This window comes from Theobroma cacao, chromosome 1 (assembly GCF_000208745.1).
Source record: "Theobroma cacao cultivar B97-61/B2 chromosome 1, Criollo_cocoa_genome_V2, whole genome shotgun sequence".
Taxonomy (NCBI): Eukaryota; Viridiplantae; Streptophyta; class Magnoliopsida; order Malvales; family Malvaceae; genus Theobroma; species Theobroma cacao.
In genome coordinates, this window is record NC_030850.1 from 24377965 (window position 1) to 24402187 (window position 24223).

General features: G+C 35.5%; 1 long non-coding RNA gene across 1 annotated transcript in view; it reads left to right on the plus strand.

Moving 5' to 3' along the window:
* LOC108662260 overlaps positions 1-16144 on the plus strand; it is a 21918-nt gene extending 5774 nt beyond the window's left edge. The window contains exon 3 of the long non-coding RNA XR_001928080.1: positions 16108-16144. This is a non-coding gene — a long non-coding RNA (uncharacterized LOC108662260). The remainder of the gene's footprint in view (positions 1-16107) is intronic.

Genomic DNA, 24223 nt, shown 5'->3' on the forward strand with positions numbered 1-24223 from the left:
ATATATATATATATATATATATGTATATAACACCACACACATAATTATTCACTATTTATGGCATCCCACAATTCTTATTATCCATAATTAATTGTCTTTTTTGTCTTGTAACTCAAATAGTTTATTGACTTTAGGTACAAAACCCATGAAAATAGTTCATCTTTCTGCACACTTATACTCACAATCCTGATTAAATCAAGAATTCATCTTTCCCAAGTTCCATAATTTACCTCCATTGGTCTATATTTGTGTCAAATTATCATTTTATAATGTCATGGCATCACGTGCCTCTATCCTTACTACCCATCGTACATTCATACGAAACAATTAAAAGACTTACGTACCTCTTTCTTTTTTTGTGCATTGCACAACTTTTCAAGACCTACTTACACACTACGGCCGCTTGACCAATGAGTTATTGTTTCGGCCCATTTCCTATTTATCCCGCATATATCCCTTAACATTTCTCATCCACAAGCATATCGAGTTATAATTCCTTCAACACTCAAGTTTACAATCTTCGACTTTAAGCACGTTAGCCCCATAAACTAGGACTTTATTTATTTATTTTTGTATTCTAAATCATACCAAAAACCCACATACCATTATAAATGATAATTCCTAATAAACACTATCATTTCAATTGGCATTTTATACTTTGCTAAAAACTAGGGTTACCACTCATGAGCCCATCATGTTAATTGGTAACCATCTCATAGTACTGCAAAATATGTTTATTGCCAGGTCTTGTAGTTGCTTGTACCATTAATGACTTCCTACGTCGACCTTTAATGATCATCTAAGGCAACCAACCACCCATTAAGGTGAATATCTTTCCTCAATCGTTATATTGCTAATCTACATCGGTCAGGCATGAAGATTCCAATACGCACCAAGTCATTAGAAAAAATACTTCATAATTCGTTTGAGTCATATAAACATAAAAGCCAACTCTTAAATCCTTTATATAGATAGCTATTGCTACTTCATTTACACCACGTCAGCCTAGACTTAAAGTAATATAAAATTCAACAAAAATACTAAACGTCATTAGGATCATCGTCGCCTTGATCCGAACACATTGACGAATCCTTTTCCGGATCCTCTTCTATCTCCTAAGGTTTCCCCATATTATCCATAATCCAAGGTTGCTATATTCTTATGCATTCCTCCTTACTAACAGGTGCAACACCTCTTCCACATCCAGTAGGAAAGTTTTAGACAGCGGATACCTTCCTAGGACGGTAACCTCCTTTTGCAATTGCCTCTTTCATCTTTCCCTCATATTTTTCCAACAAGAAATTTTTTTTTACGCCTCACCAAATCTCAGTGTTGTCCTCGCTTTCAAGACTCTCACTACTTTCGAGGCTTTCCCCACTATGAAACATTATTTCCAATCTTGGTGGAATCCATCCAATAGAAATCTGGGACTGGCCATGTCACAACCCAGAACCTCCCTCGAGCCCATGACAACTGCTGCGACGTCCCGATTGACACTCATTACTCGGAATGCTAATTGAAACCCCACAAGGCTTACGTATCAATTTCTTGCCTTTCCTGTGAGCAATCGTTGTTAAACATTCCATTTTAAACAATTACTAGTCGTTTCCGGCTCAAGTAAATCAAAAGACAAAAATTATTTTATATATATATTTTTAAAAGGATTTATAGATAAATATTACTATTTAAAATATTGATTAAAATATGGCATTTTTATATAAAACAATATTTATAGAAACACGTGTAAGTAATCTTTTATAACGTGGAAGTAAAATAAATTCATACATACAATAATTTACAAAGTTATAATGTACAATAATAATTACAATGACAAGTGGCCCATAAATACACCAAGTGTTGGTGATAGTAATCTACTGTCTGTGAGCTAGAGGGGTCAACCGTAATCCTCGACAAAATCGGGTATCTACAAGCAACCACAGGCCTGAAATATTTGGAAAGGAGGTGAGTGAGCTTTTGCAATTTCAATGAGTAAACAGACATTATTATAAATATTTAAAGGCGAGTAAAAAGGAGGCAAGTTTAAACAACAAATCACAAACCATTTCATAAGGTTTTCAATTTATTTCTTAAACCATAAAATATTTGTAATTTACCAAAACAGTTGTTAAGGCTTATGACTTTTACTAGAAACAGGGCTCAAGCCAAAAACTAGTCCTTGGGGATACCTTGGTCGAGGCATCTAACCGAGTCTGCCAAGGTTGTTAAGATATTTACATGTTAAACACATGTTAGTTTTGAAAACAAGCCATTCCATGGTGTTGGCCGAGTTACACATTCACGCGGGTGTTCGAGGTGAAGTGAGCTCTAACACTACCCCAGGAGTTACCCTACTCGCCTCTACAATCGGAGTAACTATGCAATTGGGTTTATTGTACCCCTCTAATAGGCAGTCAACAGAATCTCCTCACTGCAGTGATTAAACCCACCAATTTTAATAAAATTTCGACAGTATAACGTGGCTTTTATTTATTTACCAAGCTTGCATAGTAAAAGACAGCTTACATAAATTCCCAATGTAATTAGAAAATATAGCCACATATACTCATATATCATAAGCCATTCATAGGAAAATATATTTTTCAAGACAATTGGCAGCCTCAAATTACTCAATTTCATGATCAAAAGTTTCTTATTTCAGATAATCAACACAATATATTTATTTGTCACATTTATTTCTAAAACATCAAAAGTCCCATTTCAATCTCATTTTTGTTTCATAAAATACATAAAGAGCATTTAAACATAAACTCTAGATAATTTACAATAATAATAGGTTTACTCACCGTTTGTACAAATTAAATGCTTTCTAAGTGCCCCGATCATTGTTCATCGGGTACGACTTTCTTGCTTTTACCGAAAGGCTCTCCTCCTAGACACATTGCCAAAATTACACAATTCACCACATTGATGCTAAATCACTATATAATTGACTTAAATCCTATACTAATGCATGGTATGAAATGCAATAGCCTAAAACGGCTTAAACGCGGTATTAACCTATTTTTGGCACTTTGCCCGATAAATTGCTAACGCGCTCCATTTTAGCTCTAAATCATCCCATTCTCTCTCCAACATTTCTAACCATTAAATATCAGCCAATAACCTTCTAAAAACAACAAAATCAGCTCACTCCCTTCCTTGGAAAATTCGGCCAAAAATGGGACATTAACTCGGTTAATTTTCTACTTTGTTTTTCTATCACGTTTAATCGTTTTTCATCATTTTCTCTTCATTTTCCTTAGAATAAAATCAATTCATCATCATTGTACAGCATTGAGCATCCAGCCAAGAGTGGGTATTGTGAAAATTTAATGATTTCTTGCCCAATTTAATTTCTAAACACATTTAACTAACTAAAACTATCAATTTAACTAAAAATCAAAACCTAAAAATTTCAATTTCTCTCCCCTAGAATTTCGTCCAGCCCTTGATATCACTTTTTGATCTCTCTCCTCAAGCATGCTAAATGGAAATAAAGGCATAGGAAAGGTAGAAATCAAGCTAAAATCGAAAAATCTTACCGTTAGACGCGTAAACGGTCGAAAACCGCGAATTTCCCTTTGAATTTTCTTGTTTCTCTTTGGTTTTTCTTTTTTTCTTCCTTTCCTCTCTATTTCCTCTCTTGTTCTTCCTTATGGCCGGCCAGCACTTAAAATGGGGTTTAAATGGGCTGACTTTTCATTAAAATAATATTATTTTATTTAAAAAATGCCACGTGTCACTTTCCCATTGGCCCATTTTTAAAATTTCATCCATTTGTTTCCAAATTTTCACCATACACTTGTCCCACATATCCATAGCTTAGATAAAATTCTCAGACTTATCCAAAGTCTCGGTGGAGTAATTTTTGAAATTTACACTTTTGCCCCCGTAAAAGTCAAAAATTACATTTTTGCCCCAAAAATTGAAAAATTGCCCATAGACATATTTTTCATCCCTTATACTCATACCATTCTCCAATTTGTCAAATTTGATCTAAATTCTCTCAAAATCTCAAATTTTGTCCGTGGGTGGCAAAATTACGATTTTGCCCCTACACTCCAAAAATCACCAGAATTAAACTTTTTCACTTCCTATCATTAAATTATACTCCAAATAGTTAATCTTGGTCAAAAATTTCACTCCATGATCAAATTATTATCTTAGGTGGCAAAATGACGATTTTGCCCTTGAATATCAAAATTTCTAATTTTACCCCAAATGAACCCTCGAACTCCGAACAATCATTTTTAGTCATTCCTGGACTATAAAATATTAAATTTCATCCTACAATTCCTATTTGAACTAGTTCGAGGTTAAATCAACTCAAGTGTACCGTTAGGTACGATATCGGGTTTCGTCTATTCTTAGGTGCTTTCCTAGCATAATAACATGCTACTCAGTGCATGTATGTCATGACATGTGTTTATAGGGTCAGGTTTTACAATTCTACCCCCCTTAAAATAAAATTTTGACCTCAAAATTTCACTTACCAGATTCGACAAATAGATGCGGGTATTGGTTCCTCATCTGATGCTCTACTTCCCATGTCATTTCCTCTATTCGAGCACTTTTCCACAACACTTTGACCATTGAAATACTCTTGTTCCTCAATACTCGATCCTTTCGATCCAAGATACTCACAGGTTGCACCTCGAACTTCAAATCGTCATGCAACTCGATCGGAGGTGCTTCGAGGATGTGAGAGGGATCTGGTACATATTTCTTAAGCATGGAGACATGGAAAACGTTGTGGATCCGATCTAACTCCGGAGGTAGTTCTAACCGATAAGCCACTGGTCCAATTCTCTCAATGATTCGGAATGGTCCAATATACCTCGGGTTAAGCTTTCCCCGCTTCGCAAATCGAATCACACCTTTCCACGGAGAAACCTTAAGAAAAACTCTATCATCGATCTCAAACTCCAAGTCTTTTCTCCGTTTATCTGCATAGCTCTTCTGCCTATCTTGGGCTACCTTTAGCCTCTCTCGTATAACCTTGATCTTGTCATTAGTTAGATCGATCAATTCCACACTAACTAACTTTCTTTCACCCACTTCATCCCAACAAAGTGGAGTACGACATTTCCTTCCATATAAAGCTTCGTACGGTGCCATACCAATGCTAGACTGAAAGCTGTTGTTGTAAGCAAATTCCACTGACGATAAGTGTCTATCCTAACTCCCAAGAAAATCCATGACACAAGCCCTCAACATATCCTCCATAGTCTGGATAGTCTTCTCTGACTGACCATCCGTCTGTGGGTGAAAAGCAGTGCTAAATTTCAATTTGGTTCCAAAAGCTTCTTGAAATTTCAGCCAAAGTCAGAAGTGAATCGAGGATCTCGGTCTGACACTATAGAAATGGGAACTCCATGTAGCCTCACAATCTCATCTACATAGAGCTGAGCCAGCTTCTCAATAGAGTATGTACTATGGATAGCTAAAAAGTGAGTGGACTTAGTCAACCGATCTACGATCACTCAGATCGCATCCTTTCCCCTCTATGTTCGCAGTAGTCCCAAAACAAAATCCATAGTTACATACTCCCATTTCCACTCGGGAATAGGTAAAGACTGAAGTGTACCTGCTGGCCTCTGATGCTCCACCTTAACTTGCTAACATGCGAGACACTTTGCTATGAATTCTACTACGTCTCGCTTCATACCTGGCCACCAATAATTCTCCCTGATAGTTTTATACATCTTGGTGCTTCCGGGATCTAATGCATAGGCAGATGAATGGGCTTCTTCCATGATCACCTGTCTCAGCTGGTTTCCCTCAAGAACACAAACTCGATCTCTAAACATCAAGATGTTATCCTCTTTGAATCTGAACTCACTGACTCCCCCATCAGTCAATTTTTGAATTTCTTTTCTTAACTCATCATCAGACTTCTAAATGTCCTTAATATGATTAAGTAACGAAGGTCGCACAATGAAGCTTGCCAATAAGGATCCATCCTCACCATTTCTCAACTAGACCCCAAGAGATTTCATCTCTAATAATGCTGGAAAATAATAACTCTGAAGTGCGGCTAAAGACGATGAAGACTTACGACTTAAGGCATCAGCTACAACGTTCGCCTTTTTCGGATGATAGTCTATCACCAAGTCATAATCTTTTATCAACTCCAACCATCGCCTTTGCCTCAAATTAAGCTCTTTCTGAGTGAGCAAATATTTTAAACTCTTGTGATCCATAAATATCCGACAATGCTCACCATATAAGTAATGCCTCTAGATTTTTAAAGCAAACACCATTACTGCTAACTCTAAAACATGGGTAGGGTAATTTGCTTCATGCCTCTTTAGCTGTCTAGAAGCATAAGCCACAACTTGTTCATCCTGCATCAGTACGCACCCCAACCCCAACTTTGGGGCATCACTATATACTACAAATCCCTTACCACTCACAGGAAGTGTCAATCTAGAGTAGATATTAACCGATTCTTCAGCTCCTGAAATTGACTTTCACACGCATCGTCCCACTTAAACTTAACTCCCTTATGAGTTAGACGGGTCAAAGGAATTGCTATTAAGGAAAACCCCTAAACAAACCTCCAATAATAATCGGCTAATCCGAGGAAACTACGAATCTCTATCACTATCTTAGGTTGCTTCCATTGTAAAATTGCCTCTATCTTCTTGGGATCAATATATATTCTAGCTCCCGATACTACGTGTCCCAAGAATACCACTTCTTGTAACCAGAACTCACACTTTGAAAACTTTGCATACAACTATCTTTCTCGCAAAGTCTATAATACTATACGTAAGTGGGTAGTGTGCTCATCATTATCTCTCGAGTAAACCAGGATGTCATCAATGAATACAATAACAAACTTGTCCAAGTAAGGGTGGAACACCCTATTCATGAGATCCATAAAAACTGCCGGTGCGTTAATTAACCTGAAAGGTATGACCAAGAACTCATAATGACCATACCGAGTCCTGAACACTGTCTTGGGTACATCCTGTTCTTTAATCCTCAACTGATGATACCCATACCTCATATCAACCTTAGAAAACACTGTAGCTCCTTGTAATTGATTGAAAAGATCATCAATCCTCGGCAACGGATACTTGTTCTTAATGGTCATTCTGTTAAGCTGTCGGTAATCTATACATAACCGAAGTGTACCATCTTTTGTTTTCACAAATAAAATTGGTGTTCCCCACGGAGATGTACTAGGGCGTATAAAACCCTTGTCCATTAACTCTTTCAATTGTACTTTCAACTTCTTCAACTCTATCGGAGCCATTCTATATGGAGGAATAGAGATAGGGGTAGTACCCGGAAATAAGTCAATGGTGAATTCGAACTCACGATCGAGAAGAAGTCATGGTAATTCATCAGGAAATACATCAGGGGACTCACTTACTACGAGGACATTCTCTAACTTAGGTTCTTCCCTCAATATATCAATCACGTGAGCCAAGTATGCCGGATATCCCTTTCACACCAATTTCAAAGCTTTGAGGGTCGAGATTACACGAAATGGTAATACTCGACGCTCCCCCATAAATACAACTTCTGCTCCCTCTAAACTCTTGAGAATCATTTCTTTCTTAAAACAATCCACCTTTGCTCGATGAGTGGACAACCAATCTATACCCAAGATCAAATCAAAGTCCCGAATCTCCAAAGGGATTAAATCACCCATAAATTCTTTTTCCTCAACTTTAATACCACAATCTCTATAATACGTATTTCTTACTAACCGCTCGCTTAGAGGAGTATGCACTACAATCTCTTCCTCTAATGGTGATAGGTTCCTATCTGAGAATGATGCAAATGATATGCTCACGTATGATCTATCGAAGCCCGAATCTATCAAAACATGTGCATCTCTGTCAAACACAATCATAGTACCTGTCACTGTGCTAGGTTGAAGCCGGGCTTCATTTTTAGTCACTGCAAAAACCCTGGTCGAAATCTAGGGCTGCGGTCTGAAAGATGGCTGCTCTGGGGTATTATTCCCCATGCTTGACTATATCACTGGGCCCTGTCTGGACTGTGATCCCGAAGTGTCTCTCCGCGGTATACTAGGACGAGTCGAAGAACTAGAAGTAGCTATTGTATCCCATCTCAACTAAGGACAATCTCTCTTGATATGCCCCTGTTAGCCGCATTGAAAACACTTTACAGGCTTTCTACATGACCCAACATGAAATCCTCTGCAATTACGTTATTTGTCCAATCTTCTTGAAGTTCCCCCTAACTACTCATCACTGGCCAATCAAATCTAGAAGATCTCGGCTGTGACTGCTAAGATGAAGGTCTAGTGGATTCCACAGACTCTGAGGTAGTACTTCTTGCAGTAGATGTCGAATCTCTGCCTCTCTTTGAAGACTGACCTGGGAACGTAGGCGGATTCCTTCTCTTTGCAAACTCAGCTTGGATCCGTCTATTCTCAGTGGCGAGTTCTTAGCCCGTAAGGGTATCTACACAACTTCCTTATACGACTCCATGCCAGTCACTATCATACACTCCCGTATCTCATTACAGAGTCCCTCCTCAAAGTAGTTTACCTAGTCTTGCTCAAATCTCACCAACTCAGGTACATAAGACATCAGCTCGTTAAAACAAGTTTCATACTCCTCAATGGTCATGTTCCCTTGTTTCAAGCTCAGAAATTCTCTCTTTTTCTCTTTCTGATGGAAATAGGTGTAGTACTGACCATCGAACTCTTGGAGGAAATCAGTCCAAGTCAGTGGTATAAAAGAGTGAGACTTTACTGAACTCCACCAGATACGGGCTCTCCTCTCAAATAACCGTGTAGCCACCTTCAATTTCATCTCATCATCTAATCCCATATCTATTAGTGTCTTCGATACCTGAATAACCCAATCCCTAGTTGCGGTTGCATCTAACTCACCAGTAAACGAGACGCAACCTAACTATCTAGCTTCCTTCTATTTCTTAGAAATGGAGACGTCCAGTGTCTGAGGTGGAATAGGAGGTGGTGGTACTGGGGCTGTTACAGAAAAAACAGCGGGTGGAATTGGACCAGCCTGAGCCTAACCCTTAAGAGTAGCGAGAAAAGCCGCTAATGCCTGAGCTGCCTCGGGTGACATGGCAAGTATGCCAAGAGCAGCAACAGGTGGTGGAAAAGGTACAGGAATGTTAGTAGACTCAGCAATAGGAGCTGCTCTGAAAGAAGACGCAATCGACTCCTTTTCTATTGAATTCGGCTGACTTTGTCTGGGGCGACCTCTTCCCTTACCGGTAGATCTAGTGATAGGTGGTAGCTCACGTCGAGGAGGCATAATGATCTACAAAAAGAACGGAATTAGTTTAGACGACTTAAGACTCTATATGCAACTACATGTAACTAACTAATCTTAACTGGGCCAGACTGACATTGTAAATTACTTTAAAATAACTTTAAATCCAAGAACTTTAAAAATTAAAAATTTCTTTCAAAATCATAAGCTTTTAAATCGAAAGCTCTGATACCAATCGAATTGTCACGACCCGGAACCTCCCTCGGGCCCATGACAACAGTCGCGACGTCCCGATTGACACTCATTACCCGAAATGCCAATCGGAACCCCACAAGGCTTACGTATCGGTTTCTTGCCTTTCCTGTGAGCAATCCTTGTTAAACATTCCGTTTTAAACAATTACCAGTCATTTCTGGCTCAAGTAAATCAAAAGACAAAAATTATTTTATATATATTTTTAAAAAGATTTATAGACAAATATTACTATTCAAAATATTGATTAAAATATAGCATTTTTATATAAAACAATATTTATAAAAACACGTGTAAGTAATATTTTGTAAAGTGGAAGTAAAATAAATTAATACATACAATAATTTACAAAGTTATAATGTATAATAATAATTACAATAACAAGTGGCCCATAAATACACCAAGTGTTGGTGATAGTAATCTACTGTCTGTGAGATAGAGGGATCAACTGGAATCCTCGACAAAATTGGGTATCTACAAGCTACCACAGGTCTGAAACATTTCGAAATGAGGTAGGTGAGATTTTGCAATCCCAATGAGTAAACAGACATTATTATAAATATCTAAAGGTGAGTAAAATGGAGGCAAATTTAAACAACAAATCACAAACCATTGCATAAGGTTTTCAATTTATTTCTTAAACCATTATATATTTGTAATCTACCAAAACAGTTGTTAAGGCTTATGACTTTTATAGAAACAAGGCTCAAGCCAAAAACTAGTCCTCGGGGATACCTTGACTGAGGCATCTAACCGAGTCCGCCAAGGTTGTTAAGATATTTACATGTTAAACACATGTTAGTTTTGTAAACAGGCCGTTCCTTAACGTTGGCCGAGTTACACATTCACGTGGGGGTTCGACGTGAAGTGAGCTCTAACATTACCCTAAGAGTTACCCTCATCGCCTCTACAACCTCAGTAATTATGCAATCGAGTTTACCGTACCCCTCTAATAAGTAGTCCATGGAAAGTCATCACTGTAGTGGTTAAACCACCAATTTTAATAAAATTTTGACAGTATAACGTGACTTTTATTTATTTACCCAGCTTGCATAGTAAAATACAGCTTACATAAATTTCCAATGCAATTAGAAAATATAGCCACATATACTCATATATCATAAGCCATTCATAGGAAAATATATTTTTCAAGACAATTAGTAGCCTCCAATTACTCAATTTCATGATCAAAAGTTTCTTATTTCAGATAATCAACACAATATATTTATTTGTCACATTTATTTCTAAATTATCAAAAGTCCCATTTTAATCTCATTTTCGTTTCATAAAATACATAAAGAGTATTTAAAAATAAACTCTAGATAATTTACAATAATAATAGGTTTACTCACCGTTTGTACAAATTAAATGCTTTCTAGGTGCCCCGATCACTGTTCGTCGGGTACGACTTCCTTGCCTTTACCGGAAGGCTCTCCTCCTAGACACATTGCAAAAAGTACACAATTCACCATATTGATGCTAAATCACTATATAATTGACTTAAATCCTATACTAATGCATGGTATGAAATGCAATAGCCTAAAATGGCTTAAAGGCGGTATTAACCTATTTTTTTGGCACTTTACCAGATAAATTACTAACGCGCTCCATTTTAGCTCTAAATTGTCCCATTTTCTCTCCAACATTTCTAACCATTAAATATCAGCCAATAACCCTCTAAAATCACCAAAATCAGCTCACTTTCCTCCTTGAAAAAATTCGGTAAAAAATGGGACATTAACTCAGTTAATTTTTCACTTTGTTTTTCTATCACATTTAACCATTTTTCATCATTTTCTCTTCATTTCTCTTAGAATAAAAATTAGTTCATCATCATTGTACATCACTGAATATTCGGCCAAGGGTGGGTATTGTGAGAATTTCATGCTTTCTTGCCCTATTTGATTTCTATACACATTTAACTAACTAAAACTACCAATTTAACTAAGAATCAAAACATAAAAATTTCAAAATCCTTCCCCTTGAAATTCGGCCAGCCCTTGGTATCACTTTTTGATCTCTCTCCTCAAGCATGCTAAATGGAAACAAAGGCATAGGAAAGGTAGAAATCAAGCTAAAGTCGAAAAAATCTTACCGTTAGACGCGTAAACGGTTGAAAAACGTGAATTCCCCTTTGAATTTTCTAGTTTTCCTTTGGTTTTTCTCTTTTCTTCTTTTTCTCTCTATTTTCTCTCTTTTTTTCTCCCTATGGCCGACCATCACCTAATGTGGGGTTTAAATGGGCTGATTTTCCTTTAAAATAATATTAAATCATTAAAAATTGCCATGTGTCACTTTTCCATTGGCTCGTTTTTAAAATTTCGTCCTTTAAACTTTAATTTTTTTCACCACTTACAATACCATGGTTATTCATGAAAAAAATAAATAAATCCTATGATTTTGACAAGTTTTGGGTGGTGAAAATTACGGTTTTACCTCGGGGGGATAAAATTATCGTTTTGCCTCTATGTTCCAAAAATTATCGGAATTGAAATTTTTCACTTCCTATCATTAAATTATACTCCAAATAGTTAATCTTGGTCAAAAATTTAACTCCATGATCAAATTATTATCTTAAGTGGCAAAATGACGATTTTGCCCTTAAACATCAAAATTTTTAATTTTTTCCCAAATGAACCCTCAAACTCCGAACAATCATTTTTAGTGATTCCTGGGCTGTAAAATATTAAATTTCATCCTACGATTCCTATTTGAACTAGTTCGAGGTTAAATCAACTCAAGTGTACCGTTAGGTACAATATCGGGTTTCATCTATTCTTAGGAGCTTTCCTAGCGTAATAACATGCTACTCAGTGCATGTATGTCATGACATGTGTTTATAAGGTCAGGTTTTACAAGCCACTTTCCTGATTACCTAGATCAAGATGCCACTAGCTTCTAGTAGTGGAATTTAGCGATCCCTTGCTAGTACTATGAGGGACATCTGGACTACTGTCGCCTCTAACATGTGCAACAGGCGCACTTCCAAACTTATGCGCAATCAAGCATCAATTGCTTAGCCATTTATACATCATAGGGATAGGTAGGTTTATAATGAATTAGGGGCCTATGTAGCCTCCCGTCGTTGACTTGTGTTGCGCACCCACAATCCAAGGACAAGACTTCACACGGACTCCAACAACTCTGCTGACAGACACAAGAATCCCTAGGACTCAACTAAACCTAGGCTCTGATACCAACTTTGTCACAGCCCAAATCTTGAGCCATGATTGGTGCATGGACCTAATAGGCATGGCCTACTAGGCCCAAGCAAGCCTTTCTATGAACACTTGTTCATTAGACCCTCTGTCCTTCATTTACTTTTAAAGTTCTCAATTCATAGTTTCCAAAAATAATTTCTTCTCAAGAATAAATCATGGTAACCAAACATATACAATTCATAAAATAATATTATTATTTGCCAACTTGTGGCTACATTATCATGCAAACCAAACATACAGTGTTTACAACAAATCTCACGACTTACGTTTAAATAACCATATACACATACAAAAGATCTTGACTATCAACGGAGTGACTCTGGCGTGGGTACTATCATGCAGTGTCCTGGTAAACCTACTGTACGATGAATAGGAGGAAGCACCTCTATCTAGGATCCAACTACCTTCGAACCTGAAAACTAAAACATGAAGTTGAAAATAATGAGCATAAACCTAGTGAGTAAACATAAGAAGGGAATAAGCATATGATACGGAAGGTTTTCGAAAACATGATGCACTCGTTTTAAAACCATGCAATTTGTATATCATAAATAACTCGATACCTTGTTAACGTTTAACTCGTTTGAAAACACTTAGGAAATTCAACTTTCAATAATCAATGCAATCACAATTCATTTTCCAAACATCCCTGCTCTACAGGGCAGGTACATAGGCGTGTAAGAATTCGTGTATACATTTTGTGTATGTATATATATTTTCAAACATTCATCAAATATATCGAGATCATTCCCACACTAGTCAACATGGCTCAACGCATACAACCACCATCCTCAACTCAGCTCATGTGCACTCCCACACAGCACAGAGCTGATATCCTCATGTGCACTCTTACACTGCACATGGCAAATATCATGTACACTCCCACACCACATCATCACCGGCATGTGCACTCCCACACCGCACACCACTGGCATCGTCACGTGCACTCCCACACCGCACATGCATGGTCGTAGTTATCATACAACATTATCATTTAAGGCATAACATACTTATGCACATAATATAGGAACACATGGTTTCATTATATTACACATTTCACAGCATAAAAACATTTCATCAATGGCTTGTTCCCATGCACATTTTAAAGAAAAGACCAATAAAATATTTCAAGTGATTCAATCAAACACATATGCATTTATCCCAAAACATTTTAATGCAAGTTCACTCACCTTGGTAATGCCACCTTACAAAATTAGCACCAATAAGGCTTTACTCTAAGTTAAGTCTTGAAGTACCATTAAAACCTATATTTGCCAATAAACAATAATAGCTTCAAATATATCATAAATTTGAACTCAATAATTCTAATAAACACATACTAGATAAACTACATTCTAGCCTAATATTTAACCTAGAATTCTAGTCTAATTCACAACCCACTATACCAACTATTCTAATTTAAAGATTCTTTACCTTGGCGAGCTTGGAGGCATAAAGATCAACAAAAACATAATATTTTGAAGAAAAAGAAATTGAAGAAATTAGGAAATAAAATCTAAAAATATAACCCATAAATTTCTAAAATTCAAGAGTTGAAAATTTATGCCTTTTGGCTTTAAAAATGAAGATCTGAAGCTAAAAATTCAAGTGTTAATGATGGTGGAGTAGAAGTAGGAAATAAAAGGAAAAAAGAGAGATTTTTCTTTCTCTCTCCTGGGGTTTGGTTGTGCTGAAAAATGGGGTTAGAAGTTGTGGGTTTGGTGCATAATAGGGTAGGAAAAGGAAGAAGTAAGTAAAGAACGAAAATGAAAAGAAATGAAGGAAAAGAAAATGAAGAAAATTTGATTTTTCATGGTGAAGTGAAAATGGCGTTGGAAACATGAAGAAGAAGAAGAAAATGCCTTTTTGGGTGGATAAGAACCGGTCATGGAAGAAGAAGATAAACGTCAAAGCTTTCTTTGGAAGCTTTTGTGAGACCTTGATTTCTTTTAGACTCTTAGCTAGAAGTAGACGCGATAACACAAACTAGGGGTAATTTCATCATTTTCCTTAGTGAGCTCTTAGAAGTGGGTTTTCTAATATTATTAAGGCCTAAGTAGGCCTAAGGAAAAATCAATGATGAAAACGAGGATAAAATGACAAAGGAAATAAAAATAATGATGATTTTCAAGATAGGGTAACATGGTCATTTTTCATCTCAAGTCAAAATTTTCAAGTTTTCATGAACCCGAGTATTTCTACACTGTTATGGACTTTATCTTAGTGTTAAAAGAGTAAAAAGATTGCACAAAGGATTGGAGGAAGACAAAGCTAACTTGTTAAGGGCATTTTCGTAATTTAAGTGAAGTTTGGATAAGCTTTATCTATAAATATCATTTTCCAGTAGCTTCTTCTTCTTCTTCCTCCCATCTCACGTTTCTTTCATCCTCCATGGAAGCTTGTTTTGAAACCTTCATAAATTCTCTCAAGTTAACCCCAATTTTCATGCTTTTGTGCACTTTTTCATAGAACCTTTTGTGCTCTTTCACTTTCTCACCTTAAATCCCTTAAAAAGTCTTACTTCCATACTTCCTCTCACTAGCTACGTGTTTTAGATAGAGAAATGGGGGGCTTCTATAATAGCTTGAAACCTTTTGGAAAGGAATTCAATTTACAAAGCTACCAAGGTGAAAATGTGATTAAATGAAAATGATTTTATAAAATTGTCTTGAAATTGAAAGATGGTTTTGAAAATGGAGTAATTGGAGACTAATTGTTGTGTTATAAATCATGGTTTGAATTAAATGGCTTATGATAATATTGGCATGAATGGCTGAATTGGTATTTGTGTTAAAAATGTATGAACTGTTAATTTGCCCATAGAGGCTGTAAAATAAAATAATTGCCATGTCAAGTTGTTGAATTTTATTGAATTGGTGGGTTATATATTGGTCGCTGCAGTGGACGGGTTCCGTGGACCAGCCTATTAGAGGGGCACGGTAACCCTATTATATTCATACCTCAGTATGAGAGGCGCGGTTGGATAACTACTGAGGTTAAAACTTTAGAGTTCACTTCACGCCAAACCACCACGTGAGGGTGAACTCAGCCAACGCCAAGGAACGACTATACTTTCAAAATAAAAACATGATTTATGCGTACATAACTTTTTAACAACCTTGGTGGTCTCAGTTGGGATAGCCCTCGGCCAAGGTATCCCTGATAATTGAGTATGAAAATGATTTTGGTACAAGCCAAAGTTTTAAGAAATTCATAAGCCATGTTGATTACTCGATATATATAAATTGATTTTATTTGGTTGAAATGAGTTGAAAGGTGATGAATTACAATATGTTAAACTATTTTAATCTGTCTCTATTTACTCAGCTTTAGATATTTTAGATGGTATTTGTTTACTCACTGGGATTATATAATCTCACCACCCTCCTTTCCACCCATTTCAGGCTCAGGATAGTTGGTAGATGGCTCACTTTGTTGAGGGCTACAGTTGGACTTGCATCCTCAAAAACTGTAGGTTTACCGCTTTTGATACTTTTGGTCGTTCGTGGGCCCACGTGTCACTGTAAATTAAATCTTATGCTTTGGTTATCTGTATTACAGTATGTATGACTTTATTTAGCTTTTATCCTACAAAAATTATTTACCAGTAACTCTATAAATATTGTTTTATAAGAAAATAGAATATTTTTATTATATTTAAATAGTCATAATTTCATTTCAAATGAATGTTTTAGACATCTAAACTTATTTTTGACTATGAAATATGTGTTTTCCACTCGCATACTACATTTTTAGCTGGTATCGAGATTTTTGAGGAAAAATGACCAAAATAACCCTGTGAGAAAAAAATATTTTGCTATTGTTTTGATTTGGAAATAGTTTATAATCTCTCAAAACATGATACTTAACAACTGTTGCTCACAGGGGAGGTGCAAAAACTGATATTAAAGCCTTGCGAGGTTTCGGTTGGCATTCCGGGCAATGAATGTCTATCGGAATGTCACGACGGTTGTCACAAGCTCGAGGGGAGTACCGGGTTGTGACAATTAGATTGTTATCAGAGCTTTTGGTTTTAAAGATCAGAGCTTTTGGGTTTAAAGTTGTTTTAAAATTTACAGTGTCAGTGTGGCCTTGAGTTAAGTTAGGTTAGGTTGAGTCGAATGCATGCATTTGCATATAGAAACCTACTTGCTCTAGTGATGCGTAAATGATTAAGTAATTACTACTTAGTTGCGTATAGGTTTTGAGGTGCGCTGGCGACACACACACACCATGTCTAGAAGAGGCGGTAGTCCCGATACCCTTCATAGTGCTAGTGAGGGATCATTAGATTCCACTGCCATGAGCCAATGGCGCCCTGATCTATGTAATCCAGAATGGTCTTTAATGGGGAAAGCTTCGAGAGTAGTGAGAATTTTGAAAGTGAGAGCAGCTTCAATACTCTGAAAACTGCAAAAGATTTCCTTTTGAAACAACTTGAAGAGTACCATAGTGAATGGGCGAGGAAGGCAATTGCAAGGGGAGGTATTCGTCCTAGGATAGGCGTGTCAGTTGTTCGACACTATCCTCTAGGTTGTGGGATGAATGTAAAGGAACAATAGGAAAAGAATAAGGAGAAAGTAACTGTTGCAAATAATCCCCGTACGAAGGTGAATGTTGTATGACATTTTCCTCCCAGTTGTGGAAGAAATGCTGCACCGGTGAGTTATGAGGAATGTAGGAGAATACAATAAGCCTGGATTGAGGAACAAAGGAGAAAATCTCAAGAGGAGGAGAACTCGAAAGAGGATCTTAAGAAGGACTTGGAGTAGAATCTTCCGATAAGATCATATTAAAAAGATGATCCTAATGACATGTAATATTTTCGTAGGATTTTGTACTACTTTAACTCTAGGTAGATGTAGAGTAAATGAGATAATAGTTATCTGTACAAAGAAGTTAATAGTTTGGCTTTTAAAGTGTGTGACTAGAATGTATTATAAAGTAGCTGTTTAAGTGACTGGAGGTATATAAGAATCTTTTGGTAGGACAGAAGTGGATTAGCACTATGATTATTAAGGAAAGATATTTATCTTAGTGGCATGGTTGATCATCTTAAATAATTATTGAAGATTGATGTGGAAAGTCATTAATGATTCAAGCAATTACCAGATCTAGCAATGAATATATTTTACAGTACTAAGAAATGGACACCAATTAACGTGATGAACTTGTGGGGTGATAACCCTAGATTTTGACGAGGCATAAAAGGTCATTTGAATTGATGATATTTGTTAGGAATCATTGCTTATAATAGTATGTGAGTTTTTGATATGATTCCGAATGCAAAGCTAAATAAATAAAATTCTGGTTTGTGAGACAAATTGTATAAGAGAAGATAATTCCCAAGCAAACACATTGAACTAGGGGACTATGTTATAATAAGTGGGTTCAGTGTGTTGTAATTGCATAGGATATTGGGAGACAATGTGGTAAGACTAACAATCAATCATAGAAATGTGAAATTGGGAATCTTAATTGTAGTTACAATTCGAAAGGATATGGAAGAAATCAATGGGGCTCTAGATGACATTTTGAGCGATTAATGTGATAAAGTCAAAGATTGTAAGCTTGAGGGTGGAGGAAGTATAAAATGATGCCATAACATTATAGGAAGATAATCTAATACAAATATGGTCCATTAGAGATAAATGAACTTGAAAAAGATAAATTTTTTATTAATAAGGATTATGAGTATAAATGTAGTGAAAGATGAACTATTTTCGTGGTCTTTGTACTGGAAGTTAATAAACTATTGGAGTTATAAGACAAGGAAGATGATTAATAATGGATAATGAAAATAGTGGGATACCATAAATAATAAGTAATTATGTGCATGATGATGTATATATTGTGAATTCATTACACCATATGGGAAAGATGTCCTAAGGTGGGACTTGAAATATGTGGATTTTTGGATATGCTCTAGGAGGGAATTTCTGCATTTTAAATTCGAAATATCTTGATCTTATAACTGCAAGGACGAGATGTAATAATTAAGTGAATTATCCACTTTATAAATGTAATTGGTTAAGAGCCCTTTATGGCTAGAAAGCACGAGTAAATTGGGAGTGGCATGAAGATGAAACTCACGAGTTGAAGAATGGTCATTGGTTTTGATGCTAAGCTTTGTTGTTTGGAGTCTTAAGTGCAGTGAGGAGGGATTAAGATAAAGATGATGAGTGAAATTGCAAAGTTTCTTTATTGCCTTATATATTGGCATGTAAGAGAAAGAAAAGTTAGAGAGTTTTTGAGATGGCTACATAAAAATAAATTAACACGTGGAGTGTTAAGATGAATAATATGTTGACTGAAGTCAAATCTTAAGAAATAAAGAAGACAAGAGATTAAGCCTTGTTAAAGACTAAAGATAAAGCGAGTGAAAGGTTAGATGAATGTATGAGATATTGATAAGAGACGTCAATACCAAGTGATGAAAATGTGAATAAAGATTTCAATAATGGTATAGCAAATGAGTTTATATAGAATATTGTTATGAGAATATACAAATCTTGTCTTGATTTTGTTGAAAGGAAAGGATTAGTAACAACACAAGTAAACTAGGTGACATGCTAGAAACCCTTGGAGATAAATTGAAGCATGAATAGTTGGGCATGCCTTTATGGAAATGATATACTTGGAGTATGAAAGAGCAAATAAGTGATGAAGTGTTTCAAGAATGTTTAAACACCGTTGAGAAAGAATTATAAATTATACGAGATAAGTATAAGATGTGTGACTTTGAAACTTGCTAAGGAGCCAAATGGCTAAGTCACGAGTTAAGTGATCACTTGTTGTAAGACATAAGTTTAAGATAGATATCCCTAAGGAAATACTCAAGAGAAGTTCTGCCATGGATTTCGTGAAAGCAAGCATTAAGTTATCTGGTTATAAAAAGGAAGCTGTAAGCTGAGAGTGATATTAGTATTAATATTGAAAAGTACTTGAGGAGAATCTAGTTTCAAGTTTTGCAATTTCAAGTGCAATTTATAAATTGGTTAAGGAAGAATGATGTTATATTCGTATGAAAGAGTGGAACAAAGGATGATAGAAGTTGACCTTGATAATGAAGTCAGATAATGAAACTTTCCTAATATATTATGGAAATTGGAATTCAAAAATGCTTGAGGCATACATGATTCAAATAAGTCTGAGTCTTAAGTGACAAATCAATATCGGAATGCAATAAGGATACAATATATGTAAAAGGCATGAAAGATAATCAAGGAATAAGGATGACTCTTAGGATTTATGGTATTGCATAACATGCAATGATGAAGTCAAGGAAAATTTTTGAAGTATCAATGGGATTATAAAGCATACACGCATAATAGATTATAATTCAATGGAGATGACATTATGATGCAATGATATATAGTACAAGGAAACTTGAGCATATAATTGGAAGTGATAAGAAGAGAGTATAAGTATGTAAATGATGTGAAACTATGCATAGGCATAATGAGAATTTGTTTGAATTATGAAGATTATTCTATTGAATCTTGGTTATGGATGGGAATGAACAAAGAGAAATTAGTCTAAAGGCATTTGAAAACAGAAACTCGTATACATAATGAGGAATATGGACATTTGAATGTGCGTGTATACGTATGTGTGGAGTTAGTGATGTACCCAACTAAAATGAAGAATTATTTTAGTGGTTCGAGATTTGAACTCAATCTATTTGATGCGTTGTATAGATAATGTAATGATCAAGAATCTTATTAGAAGTCGATTTATGACGACCTAAGGAATTTTGGGGAAATAGTTAAGGGAATGTAATCTATAGTACGGTTAAGCCATATGAGATGGATTAATAGGATTAAGAAGATTGAAATTTCCTAAATGCAAGGTAAACATGAAGTATGTCATGACCCGAAACTCCCATCGAGCCCGTGACAACCGCCGCGACGTCCCGATAGGCATTCATGACTTGAAATGTCAATCGAAACCTCGCAAGGCTTAACATCAATTTTTCTCACTTTCCCTGTGAGTATTAGTCACTAAAATTATGTTTTGAGAGATTATAAACTATTTCCAAATCAAAACAATAGAAAAACAATTTTTTTCTCACAAGGGCATTTTGGTCATTTTTCCTCAAAAATCTCGAAATCCTCTAAAAATGTAGTATGCGAGTACAAAACACATAATTCCTAATCAAAGATAAGTTTATCTAAAACCTTCATTTAAAATGAAATTATGATTATTTGGATATAATAAAAAAATAAAAAAATAAAAGAAATATTCAATAAAATATTCTATTTTCTTATAAAACAATATTTTTAGAGTTATACGTAAATAATTTTTGCAGTGTAAAAGCAAAATAAATTCATACATACTGTAATACAGTAAGCCAGAGTATTTAATTTAATTTACAATAACCAGTGGGCCCCTGAATAACTAAAAGTAAGAAAGACTATGAACCTACAGTTTGGAGGATGCAAATCCAACTGTAGCCCTTAACGAAATGAGCTATCTACCGACTATCTTGAGCCTGAAATGGGTGGAAAGGAGGGTGGTGAGATTATATAATCCCAATGAGTAAACAAATACCATCTAAAATATCTAAAGCTGAGTAAATGGAGACAGATAAAATAGTTTAACATATTGTAATTCATCACCTTTCAACTCATTTCAACCAAATAAAATCAATTCATATAAATCGAGTAATCAACATGGCTTATGAATTTCTTAAAACTTTGGCTCGTGGCAAAATCATTCTCATACTCAGTTATTAGGGATACCTTGATAGAGGGCTATCCCAACCGAGTCCACAAAGGCTGTTAAAAAGTTATGTACGCATAAATCATGTTTTTATTTTGAAAACATAGCAATTCCTTGGCGTTGGCTGAGTTCACCCTCACGTGGTGGTTTGGCGTGAAGTGAACTCTAAACTGCTAACCTCAGGAGTTATCCATTTGTGCCTCTCATACTGAGGTATGAATATAATAGGATTACTGTGCCCCTCTAATAGGCTAGTCCATGGAACCCATCCACTACAGAGACTAATTTATAACCCACAAATTTAATAAAATTTACGATAGCATGACATGGTAATTATTTTATTTTACAGCCTCTCAAGGCAAATTAACAGTTCATACATTTTCAACACATTTACCAAATCAACCATTCATGCCAATATTATCATAAGCCATTCAATTCAAACCATGATTTATAACACAACAATTAGTCTCCAATTACTCCATTTTCCAAAACCATCATTCAATTTCAAGACAATTTTATAAAATCATTTCATTTAATCACATTTTGTTTATAAAACATAAAGATTTGCCATTTAAACTCATTTTCCATAAAATCACAAAATCGGATAAAAACCACTTTAGATAATTAAGACGATAGTAAGGTTACTCACAGTATCAGCAGTTTGAAATACTCATATTCTCAGTCCTCTGATACAACGTCTTTACCCTTGTTAGAGGGCTCACCACCTATATACAATACACGACACATAATTCAATATACTGTGTCATACCATTATAAATCTATTTAAGGCTCTTTACTAATGCATGAAATGGAATGCAAATTGTTCGGATTATCGTCTAAACACGATGTTCTACACAAATTCAATTGTGTACCTAAATAAAACGATATTGGCCTAATTCGATCTATCACTCGATTAATTGGACAATATGTCCAATTTAACTCCAAGTAATTCCATTTTTCTCCCAATACTCCAAATCATCAAACACAAATTAAATAACTTGAAATATGGCAAAAATCATCCTTACATTTTCTCTTGGGAATTTCAGCCTAGTGGGTGCATCAATACTATGATTTTTCTTACTTGATTTTCTCATCGTAATTCATCATTTCCTAACCAATTCACTTGAAATAAAATCAAAATCATCATCCACACTTTACATGGAAAATTCGGCCAATGATGGGTGATGGGAGAAAATGAATTTTTCTTGCTTGATTTGCATGCTACACATCACTAACTAACTAAAAACACTAAAATACATTGAAATCTAAACAAATAAATCATCAAATCTTCTCTCTCTAAATTTGGTCAGCCATGAATCCTTCATGATAACTTGTGATTCAACCATGGAAAATGCAAAATAATGCATGAGAAAGGTCGATCACAAGTCAAAATCAAGAAATTTTACCTTTGATTGCCTAATTACTTGAATTTTCACACTTTTCCCTTGAATTTTTCCACCTAGGGTTTTTGTTCCTGTTTTCTTCCTTTGTTCTTGCTATGGCCAGTCATGAGAAATGAGTTGGGAGAGTTTATGTGCTAATTTTTAAAGTCAAATATAAATGGATGAGATTTTGACACATGTCACCATTCCATTGGTCCATGTGTCATACTTAGCCATTAAGCAATCTCTCTCCACCACTTAAATTTCCTCAATTATCCATGATAATATTGGGTAAAATTCATGTGCTGGACAAGTGTTGGGTGGTGTAAAATTACAATTTTGCCCCTAGGGTGGCAAAATGACTATTTTATCCCTATGCTTGAAAAAATGTTGGAATTAAAATTTTTCATTTCTCAAACTCAATTATACTCCAAATGATCAATCTTAGTCAAAAATTTCACCCAACATTCCAATTTTAACCTCGGGTGGCAAAATGACCATTTTACCCCTAGGTCATGAAAATTCTAATTTGACTCCAAATCGGTCCTCGAACTTCGAATCACCATTTTAAGTCATTCTGGGGTTTTAAAATTCTCAATTTCATCTTAAAATCTCTATTTGGTCTAGTTCGAGGCTTAATTCAACTTAATTGTACCATTTGGTACATTACCGTCCTTTAACGATTTTCGAGGTACCCAAGTAAGCAAACATGCATTCTTATGTAAGAATGGCATAATAAACATATTGTAGAGTCGGGCTTGACAAAGTATGTGAAAATAATTGAAGCCATTAATCTTCCCTAACGCTGAGGATATGTATGGAATGAGTATGGCATATTAATGATGTCGTAAACTACACAATAGTGTATGAGGATAGGATGAATGAATGAAAGTCGAGAAATTTAATATGGAATGAAGTAATAAGATAGTGATTGGTATACCTAAATAATTATAAAATGCGATCGAAATTGGTATGATTAAGATGGAGTTATGGTTCAAGTTTAATGATAGTAACAAAAGCATGCTTGGTGTCTTGAGATAAGAGATCATAATTGTGAAGGTTACTGTTGATATGATTTTAAAGGATAATAATAGACATAAGTGAAGTACTCGAGTTAAATTAGAGGTAAATGAGGTGAACAAATCGAAATTCCCTATAAAAGGGAGGACATAAGAAGTCGAGCATTAAATGAGAAAACAATACCCTCACATTTTCTTTGAGTTTAGTAAATAAAATTTTGAGGTCAAAATTTTATTTTAAGGGGGATAGTGCTATCAAGCCCAGCTCTGCAATATGTTAATTATGTCATTCTTACATAAGAATGCATGTTTGCTTACTTGGGTACCTCGAAAATCTTTAAAGGACGACAATGTACCAAATGGTACAATTAAGTTGAATTAAGCCTCGAACTAGT